Below are 22116 nucleotides of genomic sequence, written 5' to 3'. Positions count from 1 at the left end.
AACAAAACAAAATGGAATGCGTTCACTCTCAAAAGAATGGATATTTTCTTAGTGCCTAATTAGCTTTCTTTTTTTAAGGCAGGGGGATCTGCTCAGAGTCAGGCAACCTCTTCAAAGCAAACCCAGAAAACTCATATTATACAAGGTCATAGTCAGTAGACAGAGCTTCCAAGTACGTCAGGTCCTATTTCCTTTGGAGTTACAGGAAATGGAGAAAAGACAGAAAGCACAGGTTACCCCACAGGCTAACAAACAACTATGTCAATTACTCCCTGGGGCAGTCCAGCACAATTGAAATGATCCACACAAGTAATTATTAGTGACACAAGCATTTGCTTTGGCCAAGTGGATTTAACCACCTACCTGAAATAGTCAATAAACTATATGGGCAAGTTAGCCTCTCTTTATCTGCATATTTATCAAAAGAGATTTGTGCAGGGTCTTTAATCAGACAATTCACAAATAGTCCATACACTTTTAAAATATAAGAAAGCAAATATTCTCCTTTAGATAAAAATAAAAGTATGGATATTTGAACTTTATTTTGATCAATAATTGCAGGCATAGTGCTGCAATATTCAGCAAATCAGTAAGTTGGTGCATTTATTCTTTTCTTCTTTTATAATAGATTTTCTGGAATTTGTCCCAATAAGCGACTAATTTTCAAAAGCCAATTAATTTGAAAAGTTATTTAAAAATGTTGAAATAGATGTCCTACAAACTGACTAATAAAATTTGATAGATAAGTTTCAAAAAGCTGTGAACAAATTCAAGTTTTAAAAAAAGAATAACATTAAATACATTAGTGGTATTTAGCAGTGCAGTTCCTCCAAGGTGATCCTGAACAGATTGTATTTTAGATACACTCACCTACCAAAAAACCTCTTCTCCATATTTTCTGTTTGTGTCTGGGTTTTGCATTGTTATGCAAAATTGTGCTGCATTCATGTACTTAGTCTAATGATCTATTCACTATATGCTCACTAGTAATTTTATTCCGTGAAAGAAAGGTTTATATAATCTCTCCCAAAGTGACATCATATTGAGATATAAACTTTTCTCACACTCTGCCTCAAAGTGATGTGATGCTAGCTGTATAGGGTTCCTATTGCTGCTACAACAAATTATCATAAACATAGCAGCTTAAAGTTATATCAGTACTCCCCCCCCCAAAAAAAAACCCTAAAAAGTGAAGAGAAGGAAGCTTGGAATAAACAGGACAGAGTATGTGAGGATTGTGGACAACCATAAAAGGTAGAAAGATGTGTAGTGGGAATGCTGGAAGCAGAGGAAAGGAAAGAGCAGAGGAAATATTTGCTACAATAACTGAGTGTCTCCAGATTAATATTTGACATCAAACCACATATTCAAAAAACTCAGTACACCAAATAGTAAATGCCAAAAACAAGAAAACAAAAAAAAAACACTCTACCTAGTAATAAAATGTTTAAACAGTAGAAAATCAAAGATAAAGAAAAAAATCTGAAAGAAAGTAGAGAATGAAAATACTTTACACTGAAGAACAAAGATGAGAATGAAATCTGCCATCTCCTCACACACCACAAAAGCAAGAGAGGAAGGTGGAGTAAATATTTAAAGTGTTGAGAGTGAAGATACCACCCTAGAATTCTGTAGTGGGTGAAACTACCCATCAATAGTGAAAGATAAGGACTTTCTCAGAGAAGGAGGAAGAGAAGGAAGAGAAAGGGAAGAGAGGAAAGAGGAGAAGGAAGAGGAGGAGGAGGAGGAGAAGAAGAAGAAGAGGAGGAAGAGGAGGAGGAAGAGAAGGAGGAGAAAGTGAAGAGAGGAAGGAGGAGAAGGAAGAGGAGGAGGAGGAGAAGAAGAAGAAGAAGAGGAGGAGGAGGAGGAGGAAGACGACCTTGTCTCTACTGAAGATAGAAGAAAACCAACAAAAAACCTAGTTTGTGGAGGGTGCCTATAGTCCCAGATACTTGGGAGGCTGAGACAAAAGGATCACTTGAGCCCAGGAGTTTGAGTTTTTTGTGAGCTATGACACCATAGCACTGTAGTTGAGAACAACAGAGTGAGACTCTGTCTCAAAAAAAATAGAAAAGAAAAGAAAAAAGGTAAAAGAAATTTAAGAATAAGTGAGGATAAAGTTAATCTTTTAATTATTTTTACTTAATTTATCTAATATACAATTGTTGTCCAAAATAATGCTAACAATGTATTCATTTATATATACATACATATGTTCATGAATATATATAAGTGAAATGTATAATAGAAATTACACAAGGGACAGGCAGATAGAATTAGAATTATTTTGTTATTACTCACACAACCTATGAAATGGCACGGTCTTATTCAAAAGTGGACTTAAATCAGTTGTAAATGTGTATTGCAAACTCTGGCACAACCTCTGACAAAAGTAAGAAAGGAAGTGCTACCAATGTGCTAAAAAAGCAGAAAAAATGAAATAAAAAAATGCTCAATTAAAAAGATAAAAGGGAGAAAATGATAGAAAACAAAAAAACGGGACAAAGAAAGTTCAACAAATGAAAAACAGTGATGAATATGGAGATATTAATCCAACTATATTAATAATTCCTTTATAAACAACTGTCTAAATGCATTCTTTAAAATATAGCAATCATCAAAGTGGATCAAAAGAGAAGATCCAATTATACAACTATATGTTGTCTGAAGAAATCAGCTTTAAATATAACACATAAACTAAAAGGTTAGAGGAAAATATATCATGCTAACATTAATCTAAAGAAAGAAGGAGTAGCTGTATTAATTTTGGACTGAGCAGATAACATGAAGAGAGTTATCATTGATAAGGAAGGGCTTTACATAAGGTGACCAAATGTCCTGCTTTTGGTGGGACAGTCCTGATTTTTAACAATTTGTCCCTTATCTTGTGGCATTTTTAAAAAGTCCCGATTTTTGGAAAGAATGCACGACAAGCTAGGGAATAGCGGGAGAATGGGAAGGGAATATACTGTTTTCAGCTGCTGAAAAGGTTAATGTAACTCCATTTGGAAATGAAAATGTTAATGTAACTTCATTTGGAAATGAAAAGGCTAATGTAAACTCTCTACTCCCCTCCTGGACAAGGTCCCTACTCCCCTTCTGGGCAAGCCAGAAGGAGACTGGCTCCCTCCCTTGCTTCTAGGCAAGGACAATTAGCTCAGAAAGAGCCGAACTGTCTGGAACAAACAAGTAGCCCTCCCCCCTCTAGAGTAAGGTGACCAGACATCCCGCTTTTGGTGGGACAGTCCCAATTTTTAATAATTTGTCCCACATCCTGCGGCGTTTAAAAAAAGTCCCAATTTTTGGAAAGAATGCATGACAAGCTAGGGAACACGTGAGAATAGGAAGGGAATATTCGGTTTTTGACTGCCATGTAGCTATTTCACCAGGATATGAGTTTTATATTATTTTTGTTAATTTTATAATGTTAAACTTTAATAATAACAAATAATTGTTGAGAACTGATTATTGAGAACTGCTTATCAAAGTTTGCATTGTTGTCAGGCCCAGACTCCCCAGGCCCTGCCCACCCCTCCCTCCTCAATGGTGTCCTGCTTTACCAATGTTAAAATCTGGTCACCTTAGCCTTACACAATGATAAAGAAATTCTCTGAGAGAAGATAACAATTTTTAAACATATATGCATCTAATAATTGAGTGTCAAAATATTTGAGACAAAAACTGATAGAACTGCAAAGAGAAAGATTAATCTGCTATCATAACTGGACACTTCAACATCCCTCTATTAGAAAAGGATAAATCCTGAGGACATATTTATAAGAAATCAGTAAGGACATATTTAAACTCAACACCATAAAATCAACTGGATATAATAGACATCTAAGACTGGTTTATCCAATAACAGCAAAATAAACATTCTTCTCAGGCTCATATGAAACATTCAAGAAGCTAGGTCATATAGATCACATTCTGGGTGATTAAACACACTTTAACAAATTTTAAAAAAACATAAATTATAAAATGTCTATTGTTATACTATAATGCAAATAAATTACAAATCAGTAACATTGCTAGAAAATCTCAAAATACCTGGAGATTAAGCAAATAATTTTGATTAGTACATGAGTCAAAGAAAAAAATCCAAAAAGAAATTTTAAAATATTTTGAAATAAATTAAAGTGGAAACATAAATTATTAAAATTTGTGAGAGGTGGAGAATGCAGTGATTAGAAGAAAATTTATACCATTGAAGGCGCATATTAGAAAGCAAGAAAGAGCTAAAATCAATCATCTAAATTTCCACCTTGGAAAACTACAAAAAGAAGGGCAAATTAAATCTAAAGTAAGCAGGGAAAAAGAAATGATAATAATTAGAGAAGAAATAGATTAAATTGAAAATAAGAAATCAATTGAGAAAATCAATGAAACCAAAAGGTAGTTCTTTTAAAAGATGAACAAAATTGATAAACTTCTAGGCAGCCTAACTAAGAAAAAAAGAGATAGGAGACAAGTTGCCAGTTTCAGAAATGAAAGAGGGACATCATTTCAGATCCTAATGACATTAAAAGAGTAGTAAAGAAATATTATGAATAATTCTTGGCACACAAGTTTGATAATCTAGATGGAAGGGATCAATTCCTTAAGACACATTTGCTAAAACTCACACAAGAAGAAATAGACAATTTAATCTATGAGGGTCAAGTGGCTTTACTGGGTAATTCTATCAAACAATTAAAAAAGAAATTGCACCAATTCCCTACACTCTCCTTCAGAGAATCAAAGCAGACGGAATACACCTAACTCATTTTATGAGGCTGGCATTACCCTAATGCCAAAACCAGATACAGACATTATAAATAAACTATAAATCAATGTTCCTAATAAACATAAATATAAAAATATTCAAAAATATTATTAAATTAAATCTGATCACATGTAAGAAAAATTGTATACCATGAACAACTGGGACTTATCCCAGGCATACAAGGCTAGCTCAACATTTGAAATCAGTAAATGTAATCCATCACATCCGCAAGCTACAGAGGAAAAATCACAGGATAACATCAGTAGATACAGAAAAGAAAGGCCTTTGACAAAATCTAACACAGTACATGATAAAAAGTCATCATAAACTTGGAAAAGAGGAGAACTTCCTCACCTTGATAAAGACTCTTCACGAGAAAAAAAATCTATAACTAATATCATATTCGATAGGGAAGAACTTAGAGTTTTCCCACTAAGATCAGAAATAGGTCAAGGACGTTCTCTTTCACCTTCTCTTTCACTTTTTTCACATCTTACTAGAAATTCAAGCTAACACAACAAGTCAGATAAGAGAAATAAAAAGTATGCAATTGGGAAGAAAGAAATAAAACTGCCTTTGTTCACTTCTGACATGATTGTGTATGTGTAAATTCCGAAAGAATCAACCAAAAAAAAAAAAAAATCCTGAAAACAGCAAGCAATTGCAGCAAGTTTGCAGAATACAAGGGTAACATTAAAAAATTCAAGTACTTTTCCAGATGCCAGCAACAAACAAGTGAAATTTAAAATTAAAAACTTGCAGCTGTTTTGTGCCATTCAATGCTGAATTCATCATTGTTCCGAGTTGCTTGTACGTCTAATAACAACATGTTATCTGAGTACTGCAAATGGAGATAACCTTCATGCTGAAGGAAATGTAATTTGTGTGGTGAAGAACAATTATAAACTAGAAAAACAGGGAATTTAATAAATCAAAAGCGGGTTGGCAAATCAGTCCAACAGACTTGTAAAAAAATAATAAAAATAAAATTAAAAGCATCATACCATTTATATAAACACCTCCAAAAATGAAATAGTTAGATATAAATCTAACAGAATATGTATAAGAACCACATGGCAAGGACTACAAAACTCTAATAATAAAAGGAAAGAACTAAATTAATTGAGAGATTTTCTATATTCCTGGGTAAGAAGACTCAATACTGTCAAGATGTCAAGTTTCTCCAACCTAATTTACAGATTAAATGTAATTCAACATTACCTTCGGGTACAATGAGGGTTATTGATCATGATGTGGCAGTTGTCATTCAAAATAAAACAAGTCCTACTTCTGGGAAGCATTTTTTAGGAAATAACACCAGAAATACCTAGTCTCATGCTTCTGTCACATGAGGAAACTGAGAACATGTATTTCTCTGTATTGTGTAGGAAGGAACAGAAGGTCTGTGAGTAGGAGTCATGTCTATAAAGATGTGCTGTTACTCTTATTTTTATGTTGATTTTGCAGATATCCACTTTTCAGAATTCTCTTGTGATTTCTGAAGTTTCATCTGTTAATAATTTTTATTTTCTATGCAGATATTATCTTAAAATATCTCAACTTTGCCTATTTCTTTCATGTTCTGTACTTCTTTTTCCCCTTGTATTAGTGAACTGTCTCCAGTAATCTTGGTTCTGCATCTAATAATACGATCATATGTTTTTCTCTCTTAATCTTTTTTTTTTTTCTTTTTGAGACAGAGTCTCAGTTTGTTGCCCTTGATAGGGTGCCATAGTGTAATAGCTCACAGCAACCTCAAACTCTTGAGATCAAGTGAATCTGTTGCCTCAGCCTCCCTAGCGGCTGGGACTACAGTTGCCCTCCACAATGTCTGGGTATTGTTAGTACAGGTTTTCACTCTGGCTCAGGTTGATCTGAAACTCGTGAGTTCTGCAATCCATTCACCTCGGCCACCCAGAGTGCTAGGATTACAGGCTTGATCCACTGTGCCGGCCTCTCTTGATCTTTTAATGTGGTAAATTTTATTGATAATTTTTTTTTATAAAAATGAATTGTCCGTGTACTCCTAGCCTGTTAGCTAATGTTGTATGAGTGCGTGTATTTATGTGAGTCTGTTTGTATGAGTACGGTTGGATTTAATTTAATATTTTATTGAACATGTTTAGTAAATGAGATTAGCTAATAGTTTTGTTTGACTATTTGACTATCAAGGTTATACTGTCCTGTTAACATATACATAGTTCTCCTTTCTTTCCTTTTCTTTTCTTTCTTATCAAGTCATTCATACACTTATCATAGGTACATTTATGGCATTAAGGAATTCAATGTGTTGATTATTTGTACAAAGTGGAATGCTTACATCCTACTAAACAATATAGCCTTCACCTCATTTACCCAATTACAGAAGTGAGACATTTATGCTCTACACCTGATAGAGCCTACTCTTCTTTCTTTTGTTTCATCTAGTTTTTCCCATGTATGCATACAAAATTGTTCATAACATTCTCTTAACATTTTTTTTTTAATTTCAGAGTACTACTGGGGTGCACATGTTTTGATTACATCACTTGGTTTTGCACATTTCAAGTCAGTTATAAGTGTGCCCTTCAACCAGAACATGTGCATTGTACTCATTAGGGGTGAATTAACACAACCCCTCCACCTCCCTTCCACCTACTTGATTCTTATTGAATTTTACTTCCATATGTTCACATGAGTGTTGACTGACTAGTCCCAATTTAGTACTGAGTACATGTGGTATTGGTTTTTCCAAATTTATTTCTCATATCATTTGTATCCACTCTTTTTTTTCTTTCCTTTTGCAATCCTGCCATAGTTCTATCTGTCATTATTTTTAAAAAAAAGAAGAAGAAGAAGGTTTTGGTATTGTTTACATTTGCTCTTTCATTTGTTAGTTTTTAAATTCATGAATCTTAAGTTTTTATCCTTTATTTTCTTCTATTTAGTTATATTGCTTTGCAGCTTGCTTCAGATTCTTCCACTGATTCATTAACTTACATCAGCATTTCATGTCTTATAAGAAATAAGTTTAAGATAGTAGTATCCTGAAGTGACATAATTTTTCTCAGGATTTTCTATTCAAACCATATGTCATTGAGAAATTTATTTTTCAAGTTTCATATACTTGGAGATTTTTGTCATTATCTCATAGTTTTTGGTCTTTAATTTCAAAGTACCATGGTCAGAAAATGTGATCTACATATAAAGGCTATATTAACTAGTTTGATGTAAGAATTCCAAATTCTATTTAAAATCAGCACATTGTACCCCATAAATGCATTAATGTATACATGATCTATGTGTTTATGACTCAATAAAAAGAAACTACAGAAGAAAACAAAAAAAATGAGTTATTGAGATTCTCTTTATGACCTAATATTTTATCATCTCAGTGATTGATTTATTTGCACTAAAATTCTCCCCCTTTCTTCTTTTTTAATGTTTCTACCATTAAATTGATTTTACCTGATAATAATAACATTGTCCTCCAGTTTTGTTAAAAGTAGCACTTCTCAAAGTCTGATTTAGGGATCCCTGGGATCACTAAAACCCTATCAGAGGTTCTGCAGTCAAAACTATTTTCATAAAACCACAAAGACATCTTTTTTTTCTTTTATACTCAATATCTCATTACTGATAATGGAGTTTTCCAGAGACTATATGACATGTGAGATGGTAATTGATCAAATGTAGACTCTGATTTGGGATCTAGCCAAGCTCTATTAACTAAGCATTAAAGATTTACAATAATTTAAATGAATACAATTCATCACACTAATTTATTTTTTGTTTTGGAAACAGTTATTCTTCAAAAATTGTTATTTTTTGTATTGAATGGTAACTATGTACATTAATGCACTTCTGGGGTACAGTGTGGGGTTTTCAAACACAGTCCAAAACACTTCCATCAAACTGGTTAACATAGCCTTCATGTCATTTTCTTAGTTATTGTTTTAAAATGTTCACATTCTACTCTTAGAAAGACTCACTTGTACCCTTGTAAGACAAACCTCAGAAGTGATCCCTCCAATTCCCCTCCCTCCACCCATTAAAAACTGTTATTTATATTGACACATAATGGGTTTGTTTTTATTTTTAAAGGTACTAATGAATATTTCTTTTAATTTCTATTTTAACTGCAATAAAATTAATGCCAATTAAAGTAGCCATACAAACAAAAACTCTTTGGGGTCCTCGATAATTTTTAAGAATGTAAAGGGTTCTGAAGCCAAAAATAATCAAAAACTACTGCTTCGATTCAATATCTTTATTTACAACATTTCTTTGCTGAGTTATTATAGAATGACCTCTAAAGAGCATTTTTTTTAATCTTTTAAAAAATTCAAAAAAAATTCAGTCTCTTAGTGACTTTAAGTTACGTATATTGTGATTATTGATGTATCTTGATTTATTTTTCCAACATTTTCTACTTTTCATGTCATTCATTTCCCTTATCCCAGCATTTTACTATTTCTCTACCATCTATTGAATTAATCACATTTCATTATATCAATCTATTTTTTAAAATGCTAATGTTACTCTAATATTAAGTGTTAAATTAATATGTTTATTTTTAAAAATCAGTGTTTCTATTGTTTTCTTAAAACTATACAGAATTTTACATCTTGGTATCTTTCGACTCTGCCCCATTACCCCCAACACGTCCACATTCAGCATATCCTACCTTTACCCATGTTAGGTATAACATATATTCATTCTGTCATGTACTTTCAGAAGTCAGGATCTGGCACCCATTGTTCAGATGAAATTTCTTACCCTTATGCCTTTAATGACTTTCAGTTTTTTTAAAAATACATATAAACACAGTGTGTGTGTTTATAAACTTAATCTAACATTTAAGATTTTAATCAATGTTCAACGAAGACATCTTCCAGCCTTATCTACCACTATGTCCCTACCTAAAATACACACTTCCACTGAACTAGACTGCAGCATGCTTCCTGGACATGTACCATCATTCACCATCTCTACGCCTGGTCTATTCTGTACTTCTACTTTGAATTCCCTCATTCATCTTCAAATTTCTATAACTAACTTGAATCATGGGCTGGCTCAAATGTTTCTTCTTCCTCAAAGACCTCCCTGAAAAGTCCATATGGAAGCAATTCCCATGCACTCTTGTATTATTCAACATGCAGGTATCTTACGCTGCTTTTGCTTGTGGCTATTTGAGGGTTTATACTATTCCCCCAATTATAAGTTCTTTGAGGGCAGAAATTATTTAACCCATTTTGAACCTCCTACATCACTAAATTTAGGATCATTCAGGGATCCTAATTAGGGATCAACATTAGGGAAACTAATAATTTTTAGGAATATAACTGTTAAAACCAACTGGCATAGAATTAAGCAATTACTCTATAGTTTCTTAATGTCAGATTGAGATGCCTTTCTTAGACAGGGACATGTTCTTTGCAGACAGGGGGTACCCTTGGTTTCCTTCCCACTATCAGGGATAGGAAGAAAAGTGACACAGCTTGGGGTCTCCTTCATCCATGCTCTGCATTCACAGCTTCATAGCTCTGAGACGCTATCAACCATTGTTTCTTTGCCTACTGCCATCTGCCAAATTGTCTTAGGGCACTACTGCAAAAAAGCTGATGAAATCGCTGCCTGCTAAACTTATCAGCTACACTGATCCATAGATAATATGGTGTCTAAACCACCTCAAAACATTTTCCAATGCCATTAAATGCCTTTTAGTCAATACCCACAATACATGCCAAAAAGGATAGAAATGTTATAGATTATTGAAATAGAGTGTTCCCACCACATGCAGGGTAACAGTGATACACATGTTAGCAATGATTTAATTTATCCTGATTCCCTCTGTTTACACAGAGAGATGCTACCATCTATACTGCAGAACATGCTTGTGTCTGGTCAAGGCAATTTACAAATAGTTTCCACTGTTCACTTTTCAAATATATGTCGTCTAGTATAGTATCTTTATAGATACTATATAGTACCTATATAGTATACTAATACTTCAACAAATATTTATCAAGTGCCAGCTGTTTTCCAGGTACCACACTGGGCATTAAGTATGTGAAGGTAAATAAAATACATTCTCTATTCTCAGTACACTAGAGACCAGGGAGGAACTAATCACATGAAAAGAAAATGCCAATGTTATATGCTAAGGTCTCTATTAAGAGGTACTAGTACACATATTACTCTCCTTGGGATCTCAGGAGAGTCTTCTATGGAGCTCACCCCTTCTCCAATTCTTGAAGGAAAGTAGGAGTTAACTAGAGAATTTTGATTAAGGCACTTCAGATAGAGGGGTAAAATATCATTCTATTTACTTTTAAAAATACTAAAAGGCTATGGGGATTACCAGGATATAGTGTCAGCCATGCAAGTGATGAAAAGAATCTTGTATTGCATGATAATAATGCAAGAGTTGAGTTATGATTTATCATCCTACAATGGTGCTTCAGGGAAAACCTAAACTCCTGTAGAACAAAACAGGTTCTGTTGAAAAAAAAAAAATAGTCCTACAGTCAAAATAATCTCCTTTTCAGAGAATCACAGTGAGAACTGTAAAGGCTATGAAAAGTCCTGGAGTCAAGAAGCTGGCTGTATGTTAACTCAGTATTCCCAAACTTACTTGGACTCTACTCATTTTTGCACACTCATATTAGCATCCCATGTGACCCAAGTGTTTGACAAAACATAGTTAGGGAAATATTAAGTATAAGCTATGGGGTAGCTACTAGGCTCATCACATCACATACATATTGATACATTTGGACTTTACTTGACATTCGGTAGGGAACCATCAACACTGCTCCAGCATGAGGATGGCTTGATGGGAGCCATGATGAGGCAATGCAACTCAACAGCGAGGTGAGGATGAACTGGAGGGAGGGGAGACAGGCAGGAGGCTGGAACACCAGTGAGAATTCATTCTTGGAACGGTTCAAAATATAAAACTATAAACATATGTTTTGGAAATGCTTCTAGATTTAATAAATTCTATGATACTATCCTAGGGAGATTTCTTTGAAAATCTGTAACAGATGCCAAAAAGAGTACTATGCACTTTATCATCAATTCACATATATGTGGGCTCTCCAGGGGGCATTATGCTTATTCATAACAACCCAAAACAAATTGCAATGTCTGGATTTGCTGTCAAAACTTAAGGAAAAATAATTAAGATAAAATAATTAATTTCAAGTGGATTCAATTACTATAATCAGTCACTGCTCAGCTATTTATGAAGCACCCACAGGGTACAGGGCACTTTACTAGGCTCTTGTAAAAAAATCCATAAAGATATTAATGACTGAGATTTTTTTCACCACAATAATTGGCATTAGAATTTGAATAAAGAACAATGTTCCTTGTGGCTTATCAATGCTGAGCCCATAGGAAGAGAAAAGCTAACCATGAGGAGCCATCAAATAATTATGCTCAGTGTCCAGTCAAGGAAAATAGACCTTTAAACAATCTGTAATTGGGAAGAATATTGAAATAGGTACATTACAAAATTGTAAAAGATACATGTCTATAATTAGGTAGAAATCTTGGTAAACTTGGTAAGTCTGGGCTACATGCAATTCTAGCACCTCAGAATTGGATGAATGGGAATTTGAATTAAGTCAAAAAATATATGCTGAGCACAAATATGTGTGTGTCACTGAACAAGCATGAAGATACAGCAGAGAAACAGAAATTTCTCAAATCCTTGCGCCGTGGAACTTAAATTCTGTCCATGGGGACAGATCTTAAATTAAGAATAGATAGAGAGGGCGGCGCCTGTGGCTCAGTGAGTAGGGCCCCGGCCCATATACCCAGGGTGGTGGGTTAAAACCTGGCCCCCGCCAAACTGCAACAACAAAAATAATAACCAGGCATTGTGGCGGGCTCCTGTAGTCCCAGCTGCTTGGGAGGCTGAGGCAAGAGAATCACCTATGCCCAGGAGTTGGAGGTTGCTGTGATCTGTGATGCCATGGCACTCTACCTAGGGTGATAAAGTGAGACTATGTCTCTACAAAAAAAAAAAAAAGAATAGATAGACATATGTATATAGATAAAGATGTCTGGGTAAAAAGTGCAAAGGAGAGAAATTAAGCAAAGTAGAAATGCAGACATTTTCAAAAAGTTTGGGGAACTTGAGAGACTATTTTAGGCAAAAGAAATAGGTACGAAGGCCCCGAGGCAGGAGCATCTGTGGCTAACTAAAAATGAATAGAAGGAGAAATAGAAATGAGGCCAATAGATGCCAGCTGTAAACAATGTAATACCATTGGGATGGGTTTGACTTTTATTTTGAATGTGATGGACATGCTGGAGGGCTTTGAAGAGAAGGGAGACAGGCTCCCACATAATTTTAAAGGACCACTGTGGCTGCTTTATTAGGAAGGGAACGAAGGATCAGTTGACAAGGACAGAAGCAGGCAAATTGGTCAGAAAATTTTGTAATAATACAAATGAAAGAAAGTGGAGGCTTAGATGAAGGAGGTAATAGTGAAAAAGTGGTCAGATTTAGGATAGCGTTGACAGGATTCATTGATGGAGGAGCCAAAAATGCCTTAGTCTTTGGATTGAGCAACTGGACAAAGAATTATCACCTAATGAAATGCGAAAGACTACAGGTGGAAGTAGACTTGGGCAGGAAGCTTTGGAGTTCATTTTGGGGACTACTAAGTTTTGAATTGCCTATGCAGCATTCAACTGGAGCTCTCTAAATTCTTACATACAACTGTCTTGTCGAGTTTACAGATCAAAGACTGTCTCAGGTATAGAGCCAGAAAATTAGAAATAAAAGATGTCCCCGAGGGAGAGAGCACAGGTAAAGAAAAGACCAAGTACTCTGGGATACGCCAATATCTAGAGGTCAGAGAAACAATGAGAAGCCAGTGAGGCAGACTGAGTAGGAACAGCTAACGAAGTTAAGAAAACTAGGAAAGTGTGTTATCTTCAAAGACTCCTGGCTCAGTGCCCGTAACACAGTGGTTACCGCACCAGCCACATGCACTGAGGGTGGTGGGTTCAAACCCAGCCCAGGTCAGCTGAATAACAATGACAACTGCAACAAAAAAAATAGCTGGACATTGTGGCAGGTGCCTGTAGTCCCAGCTACTTGGGAGGCTGAGGCAAGAGAATTGCTGAAGCCCAAGAGTTTGAGGTTGCTGTGAGCTGTGATGCCACAGCATTCTACCAAGGGTGACATAGTGAGACTCTGTCTCCAAAAGAAAAAAAAAAAAGACTCATGAAGAAATTTCAAGAAAAAGAGATCTGGTCAATTGTAACAGATGTTGATAGATTAAGCAAAATGGAAATTGAGAATTGACTATTGCATTTAGAAACACAGAAATCACTGACTTCTTTGACCCTCCAAAAAAGGGCTTTAGTGGAAAGCTAAAGACAAAAGCCATACTGGGGTGAATTTATTGAGGAAAAATTGAAGACAAATACAGATAACTTTTTCAAGGAGTTACTACAGAATAGAGGATAAAAATGAGTCTAATTTATAACTGTAGTTATGTCAGTGAATCCAACACAGAGAAAAAAAAATGATCATGTAAAAGAGAGAGGAGAATTTCCAGAGCTAAGTCTTTAGGTAAGCTATGAATTGGCACCTGTTGTTCAGATAAACAGGTTGAGCTCACTAACAGCAAGGACAGTTCATATATATATATATATATTTGTGTGTGTGTGAGACAGTCTCACTATGTCACCCTGAGTAGAGTGCCATTGCATCGCAGCTCACAGCAACCTCAAACTCTTGATTCTCTTGCCTCAGCCTCCCAAGTACCTGGGCCTACACGTGCCCACCGCAACACCCAGCTATTTTTTGTTGCAGTTGTCATTGTTATTTAGCTGGCTCAGGCCAGTTTCCAACCCACCAGCTCAAGTGTATGTGGCAGGTGCCATAAGAGTCCAGGACAGTTCATATTTTTTAATAGTAAAGAAAGTATTCAGATGTAGGAATATGGATATATGTGTATGGGGGAGAGATCTCAATATTTTATTTGTGAAATAAGAAGCAAGTTTTTCAACAGAGAATCAGGATAGTAGACTACATGGTCATTGGAAAAGAATCTGTGCTGGAGATATTATTTGGATATTTGAGTAGATTGTATAAAGGGACAGAAAACACAGTACAACTGCCAGGCAACCTTATGAGGTCTTACTAGAGGTTAATGGACTTTAATTTAAGACAAAACCATTAGCATGATTTTGTAGGGTTTTTTTTTTTCAGCCAAATCAAGGTAAGCTACGACTCGAAAGGATTAGATGAAGACCTGTTTTAGCCAGTGATTAGATTTTATAAAGTGACAATAACCAAAGTGAAATGAAGTATGAGAACATTGAAGAGAGATTCAGAGAAGAGACTATTTATGGGCCATAGAGTTTAGGACAAATAAGTAAGGAAGTCAGGATGTGATGAGAGTAATAAAAAAGAAAACGTAGGAGAATCAAATGGTTGTAGGTCCTAGTAGGATCGACATTTTCTTTAAGTACCATAAGAAGTGGAATTGAAAGGTAGTAGATTGTACTGATGAGCAGGGTGATCAAAACTCATTATGGTAGATTAGCAATTTCCAGAGTTTCAGATATGACTATGGGACCAAGTGGTGAGAGAAGAGGATAAAACGACTGGATGAGAGAAACCAAAGACCTGAAAATCCTTGATATTAAAAAGATTCCATTCTTTGATACTGGAATTGGATGGAGTTCTTGTCAAGAGCTGAAAAGTGAAGGAAATTATTTCTGAAAGGGGTGAGCAAAGAAAGAGATAGAGATAAATAAGGATGGGTTATAGGGATTTCCAGGTGAGGATATTTGGTTTTTAATTGTAAGTTGAAATAAACACTGAAGAGTATTCATCATATTTTAATATGCTTGTGAATCACCCGAGACGTTATAAAATATCAGTACTCTGATTTAGTTGGTCTGGGGTAGGGACTTGCATTCTGCAACTACACTATAAAAAGTGGAGTGAACAAGAAAGAGGGAGAGAGAGTTTGGATTAAGATTTGTATTTAGAAAATACCAAACACCGAACAAGTTAAGAGATCTTAACTTGTTTGCTGCCTTTTTTTGTTCTTATTTTCTTCCCAAGTACACAGGATCAAATTAAACTCTCATTATGATATGAACGTAGAAAAAGAAAGTTTCCAAAATATTAAAACCAATCCAGCTAGGGGATAGAATATTAGTGATGCTTCACACAGAACCAGGTGTTTTGAATTTATGTCTAAAAATGCAATGCTTTGAATATTAACATTTGATTTAGGTAGTAAAACTGGAAAGGAAAAATGTTAATCTCCTTCCCAGAAGGAATAACTGACATGTTTTGGTTTCATGTAAAGAAAGTGCTAATGGAAAGTTGTGTTGCCTTTTGTGTGTTTAATGAAAATAGTAGACCTAAAGGAAATAAGATTATGGGCAGGTGTGGCTTATTCCAATTAAGAATAAATTATCCTGATACATTGGGAAACCAACTATGAGAAACTCCGTATATAACACAGGAATTTAACAAAGACATAAACTATTCCATTAACTAAACTCTTGGAGTGGGACACTCCACAGCGCTGCCATGGAAGAAAGAAGGCTCTATCACCTGTAACGTGCCCCCCCGTGTGGTCAATAGGAAAGACACTCTTGGACCCCAGCTCATTCTCTTCAGCTAGCTGCCTTGCTCCTGGCTATGAGATGAAGGATCAGAGAAAATAGGGTTAAATCTTAATGCAAAACTACAGGTCTTAGAGATTATGAATTGAAGTGATGCATTGTTTTCTTTCCTGAAGGACAACATGCAGATTAAAGAGAGCTTTTAACTGTTCTTGATGCAATCAAAAGGTTATGGTTGTCTGCTAAAAACTCAGTTTCAGCCACAGTTTATGTAAGTTGTTCACATTACTCACTCCGTAATGATGTACTTGGCCCCACTGTTTGTGGTCTGGTTCTCATTTGTTTGGTATTACATTCCAAGACTGCAATGACTCAGAAATGTTCTTTATTTTTTTACAGTAAGAAGAAATAGCCTGCTCTGCCTGAATCATCTCAAGTTTAATCGCTTGTCTCTGGACTTCCCATCATCTATCCACGCAGGTATATGTGTTAAGTGAAGACTTCCACAAGTTGAGTTAGAACAATAATCTCTCACTAGAACATTTCCCAAGTTATTTTCTTACACTCATATGACATCAACAGAGAATTTAAGCTCCTTTCAATTCTGTGCATTTTTGTTGTTTTTAAAACATAGCTGCCGAGTACTAGCAAGTAGACTTTTCATAACACAGAAGCACTTCCCAAGATAACAAGTATAAAACCCTGAGCCAGTAGATGTGTGGGATTATGAAAGTTGTGCTCAAATCTATCTGGAGAGAAATTACATGCAAGAAGTATGGAATTTGTGTTGATATGGAAGATAAAAATAAGGCAATGGATCAAAATATGAGTACATATATTTTGACACAATGTAATTTTTTTTCCTATGGACTATTATGCTTTAGTCCTCTCAGGAAATAGAATGGCTATCTTCAAGCTTTTACATTTATAAAGACATCTAAACAGAAGTAGAAGTAAAAAATCTCATGAGGAGTTAATGTCAGAATACCTGTTTTCTACAAACCTGGTTGTCTTGGATGCTACAGAGATTTAACAGGGATTCATTTAAAGGAAAAACTGTGGCCCCTCTCCTGACTTGCCCTATTTCCCTGTTTACCTCATTAACCTCTTGGGTTACTTGATTTCTTCTTTTTCTCCTGTAGTAATTTATACTTTATTCCACTGGCCAGCAACAGAACATGAATTCTATAAGAAATACAGAAAGTGACATCTTTAGGGTATTCTTTTCCAAGGAAACATGTTTAAATGAATTTTTACACTGGCCACAGTGGCTTATGCCTATGATCTTAGGACTCTGGGTTGTTGAGGCAGGTGGATTTCTTAAGCTTGGGAATTTGAGATTGGCCTGAGCATCAGTGAGCCCCCATCTTTACTGAAAATAGAAAAACTCTCCAGGAGTAGTGGCAGGTGCCTGTCATCCCAGCAACTTGGGAGACTGAGGCAAGAGGATCTCTTGAGCTGAAGAATTTGAGGTTTCTGTGAGCTATGATGACACTACTGTACTCTATCCAGGGTAACGAAGTGATAGTCAAAATAAAATAAAATTTACCTTTAATAAATTAAATATAATAAAGCATAAATATGAATTAACCTATTAACCAGAACTCACTTATTATATAAAAGACCTGTCTCTCAAAGAGGGTTAGTCTGTTTTCTGTTGCTTATAACAGAGTACCTGAAACTGGGTAATTTATAAAGAACAGGACTATCTGGTGAGGACCTTCTTTCTATAGGACTCTTTACAGAGTCCCAGGGTGGTGCAGGGCATCACATGCCAAGGAGGATGAGAATAAAGCCACCAGGTCCAATCTCATGATAACTCATTAATTCCTTAACCCATTAATCCATCATTCATTTAAGAGGGAAGAGTCTGCATAACCCAATCACTTAAAGGCTTCACCTCTCAATGTTCCCACATTGAGGATCCATTTTCAACATGAATTTTGAAAAAGACAAATATTCAAACCCTAGCAGGATCCTAAAGAAATAAAACACAGGAGGTAGAGTTTAGATCAAGGAAAGAAATCTGTAGAAACACGAAGATAAAGAAATGCTTTCCATAGAGGGAAGATCTGCTTGATCACTCTAGTACTATCTACAGAGTAGCAACAGGTGTGTGGGACTATAGAACTTAGTTGTAATCTAAACTTGAGTTTTTTGGTGGGATTTTTCTCCCTTTGAAATATGGCCTTGTCAAGAATTTTTATTAAAAAACTTGAAAGAAGGAGGTTCCAAAGCTTAATAAAAACTCAGATAAACCAACTCGAAGTCAAAGGACAGGAATTCAGTGTCATTCTCTTATTAAACAAAGAATTTTGAGTGTCATTCCCTAATTAGACAAGGAATTTGTAGGAATTGTTTGTAAAGCCACATTTTTATATTCAATGTTCACCTCAAGTAAATTCTGTGGTCTTGTAAGACTAATTCTGTCATTCAATTACTCAGCTCTCCCAGAGTTAAAATGTTAAGAAGTTCAAGTTACAAAGGGGAAAAAGTGGCAATAATTTATGGAACGAAAGAAGTATTTTCCTCCCTCTGAAATGTAACTGTTGTAGCATACCCTCTAGAGGCATCAAGATTCCAATTATTGTTATTTAGCAAATAGTAGGCGATAACTTCTTTCTCATATTTGTGTGGTGTGAGAATTTCTGACTATGACTGGATAATAGGGATAGCCTTCTTTTCTGATGTGTAAGAGAAAGCACTCACCCAAAAGAAGAAAATAATTTAGAGGAGGCAAAAAACAAAAGAACAAACAAACAAACAAAAAAACCGACCAAAAACAGTAAGCATTTATCCATTTCCTCAGCTGGCCAGACTTGCCACACTATACTTGACTTAGGAAAGAAACTCAAGAATTTGTGATTTAACTTCTCTAGGGCTCATTTAACTCTTCTATAAATTAAGGCAACATATTACACGATCTCCAATTTTAGGATTTAATTTATACAAGTCCAGTTGACTCTAACCCCATTAACCTGTAGGCATTGAAAAACCAACATTTGAATCCATCTTTTTTCCTACTCTGCTAAATCAGCAATGTCCAGGATTGCCCCTAATCCTCTTCTGAAAGGACGGATATAGTATATTCTTTTTTGTGGCCATTTTAAGTCCTCTGTGAGTACTTGAAGATAATGAACTGTGACTCAGCAATGACCGTGGCCAATTCCTTAAGTGCTTTAGTATGAAAGTTATCAAGACCTATGGATGTAACTTACCTAATCGGAGTCAGTCAATTTTACCTGTCTCTACTTTAGCATATCACTCTACTTCCCAACACATCCTTGCCCACTCCTGTGGTGACATAATGGCTGACATTTATGAAGGAAGAATGAAGCTAAAAGGACTTTCCTGTCTCTCTTGTTTAAGTGCTTTTCTCTTCATCTGAGAAAGGGGTAGTATTTTCTCATCTTTTCCCACTTAATACTTGTAAACATTTTTTTATAACTCTTGAGGGTTTTATTTTATATCTTAATTACATATTACATGTTTATCAACTATACCATAGAGGAAAATTAAAAATATTGGACTGGGCAGCACCTGTGGCTCAAAGGAGTAGGGCGCCAGCCCCATATACCGGAGGTGGCAGGTTCAAACCCAGCCCCGGTCAAAAACTGCAAAAAAAAAAAAAAAAAAGTCACTGTACTTGGGATAGGGCCACCTATGTTTTTCCTGGATAATCCCTGGAAAGTAATTAGACTGGCTGAGCTTCAGTTTTCCCCGTCCTTAATGTTAACGGTTAAGTATGATCCTAGGACCCCTTTGCCCCACTGAAATGTCTTCTAATTCTCCGTAGCATTGGACTCATCTCTGCAGCTTTTTCATTTGCCTCATAAACATGTTAGTTACATGAGTAAATAAAGTTATAATTATAGAATTTTAGAGTCAGAGGTTCTCAGCAATCATATATAGTCCAATTCTTAGTTTTAAAGATGAAGAGCCAGTATCCAAGGAAATAGTGATTTGTTATAGAAATAGAGACCTGGTTGGAACCAGACATTAGAATGTAAGCTCCAGCGGTTTTATTTTATTTTATTTTTCAGGTTCCAGTTCAGCTTTTATTGTTTGTTATTCTATGACCCTATAGAATATTCTCTTTCTCCCCGTACTTGATACGGGGAAGAGAAGCAAGAAACAGCCTTTATCCAGCCTCAATTATTAATTCCTATTTCCACCACCTCCTAACTTGAGGTACTTAAAAGTGAAAGAAGAGGGCCAGGTGTGAAGCACAGAGCCTGGGAGATGGAACAGCGGTATGTGGGGAACAGCACTTCAGTGCTTTGAATCCCATACGTAAATGAGACATGTAGGGTAACTTCTTCCAAGAGTCTACCAACTACCTAATATCTAAAAGCTTTACTAGCCCATAATACAGAGCCTTAGCAACCCATTTATCAGAAAACCATAGTTCTATTGGTATGAAAGCAGTCTTGCCTATTTTGAATACATTTTTCTTCTATAACTTCTCAATATCAAGTATTGAGCTAGGCACTGGAGAGATAAAGGGACATAACCAGAAATCCAATCCTCAGAGAGATCACTGTCTAAGGAGGGAGGCAGATAAATAAATTAAGGATTACAACATACTCTGCTGTGTTTTTCAGGGTGTAAAGGGCTCCTATGTAACTCAGTAGAGGAGTAACACTTGAATGCATCTTCTCAGGGAAGTGGAGATCGAGGACAAGAGTGTTTCAGAGAAAGGAAACAGTATTCAGGGGTGTGGTATATGATAAACTGACAAATTCTTTTTTTTTTTTTCTGCAGTTTTTGGCCGAGGCTGGGTTTGAACCCACCACCTCTGGCACATGGGGCTGGCGCCCTACTCCTTTGAACCATGGGCGCTGCCCTGGTGTGGTATATTATTAAATGGCCCACATCCTTTGAGACTCTCACTGGTCACAAGGCCTGTAGGCCCGAGAGGATAACCATGATAGGCACAGGGAATTACTGAGGGCTTCTGAGCTGGGTGGCTGCAGGGTTATAGAAAACCACTTTAAGAAAACCACTCTGATAATTGTATTGAGAGGTAGTTAATTAATTGGAGACCAGAAGAGTGAGAAGTTAGGAGGGGCCAAACTGAAACAGAGAACCAGCTTAAAAGCCATTGTATTGGTTCAGCTTGCAGCTGACAACTGACATGAGCATTTATGGAGAAAGATGGCAACAGAAAATAATTAGCAGGAATTATTGGTGGAATAGGAAAAAAGTGAAAGAGGGTTTTTTTTTTAATCCAATATTATTAAACTCAGACACCCTGAGAACAGTATATATATTCTGACATTTAAATAATACAGGAGGTGAGGTGGCACAGTAAATTGAACCCTGTCACACCAAAACTACATTCTTAAAGTCAGTCCTTCAGATGAAGTTGCTGTATCTCTTTGCATAATTTGGGCATAATTTGATGCCCATCAATTATGACATATTAAGTCATAGTCAGTCACCAAGACCTTTTGGTTTTTAATTACGACAGGCAAGACTAGTTTCAGCCTTTCAGGGATAAAACACAAGCCAGAAAATTTAATTAGGAGTGGACTGGTCTATCGTGAGGTGCCTAAGACAGATCTATTTGGAAATTTCACAATAGAGCATTTTGAGCAGCCAGACTTAAGATTAAAGTTCAAGACACAAGGAGAAAAGGTGATCATAAAGGGCAGGGTGGCAGAGAGTCAGAGAAGGGAGGAACGGAGATGTAGAGAGGGTCTGACAACAGAAAGAAAGGTGCAGCACTCCTACAGAATTTATCAGCATAGGGC

Source organism: Otolemur garnettii, unplaced genomic scaffold (assembly GCF_000181295.1).
Source record: "Otolemur garnettii isolate 467f Iridium unplaced genomic scaffold, OtoGar3 scaffold00063, whole genome shotgun sequence".
In the NCBI taxonomy this organism is placed as follows: Eukaryota; Metazoa; Chordata; class Mammalia; order Primates; family Galagidae; genus Otolemur; species Otolemur garnettii.
Note: the sequence above shows the minus strand (reverse complement) of the source record.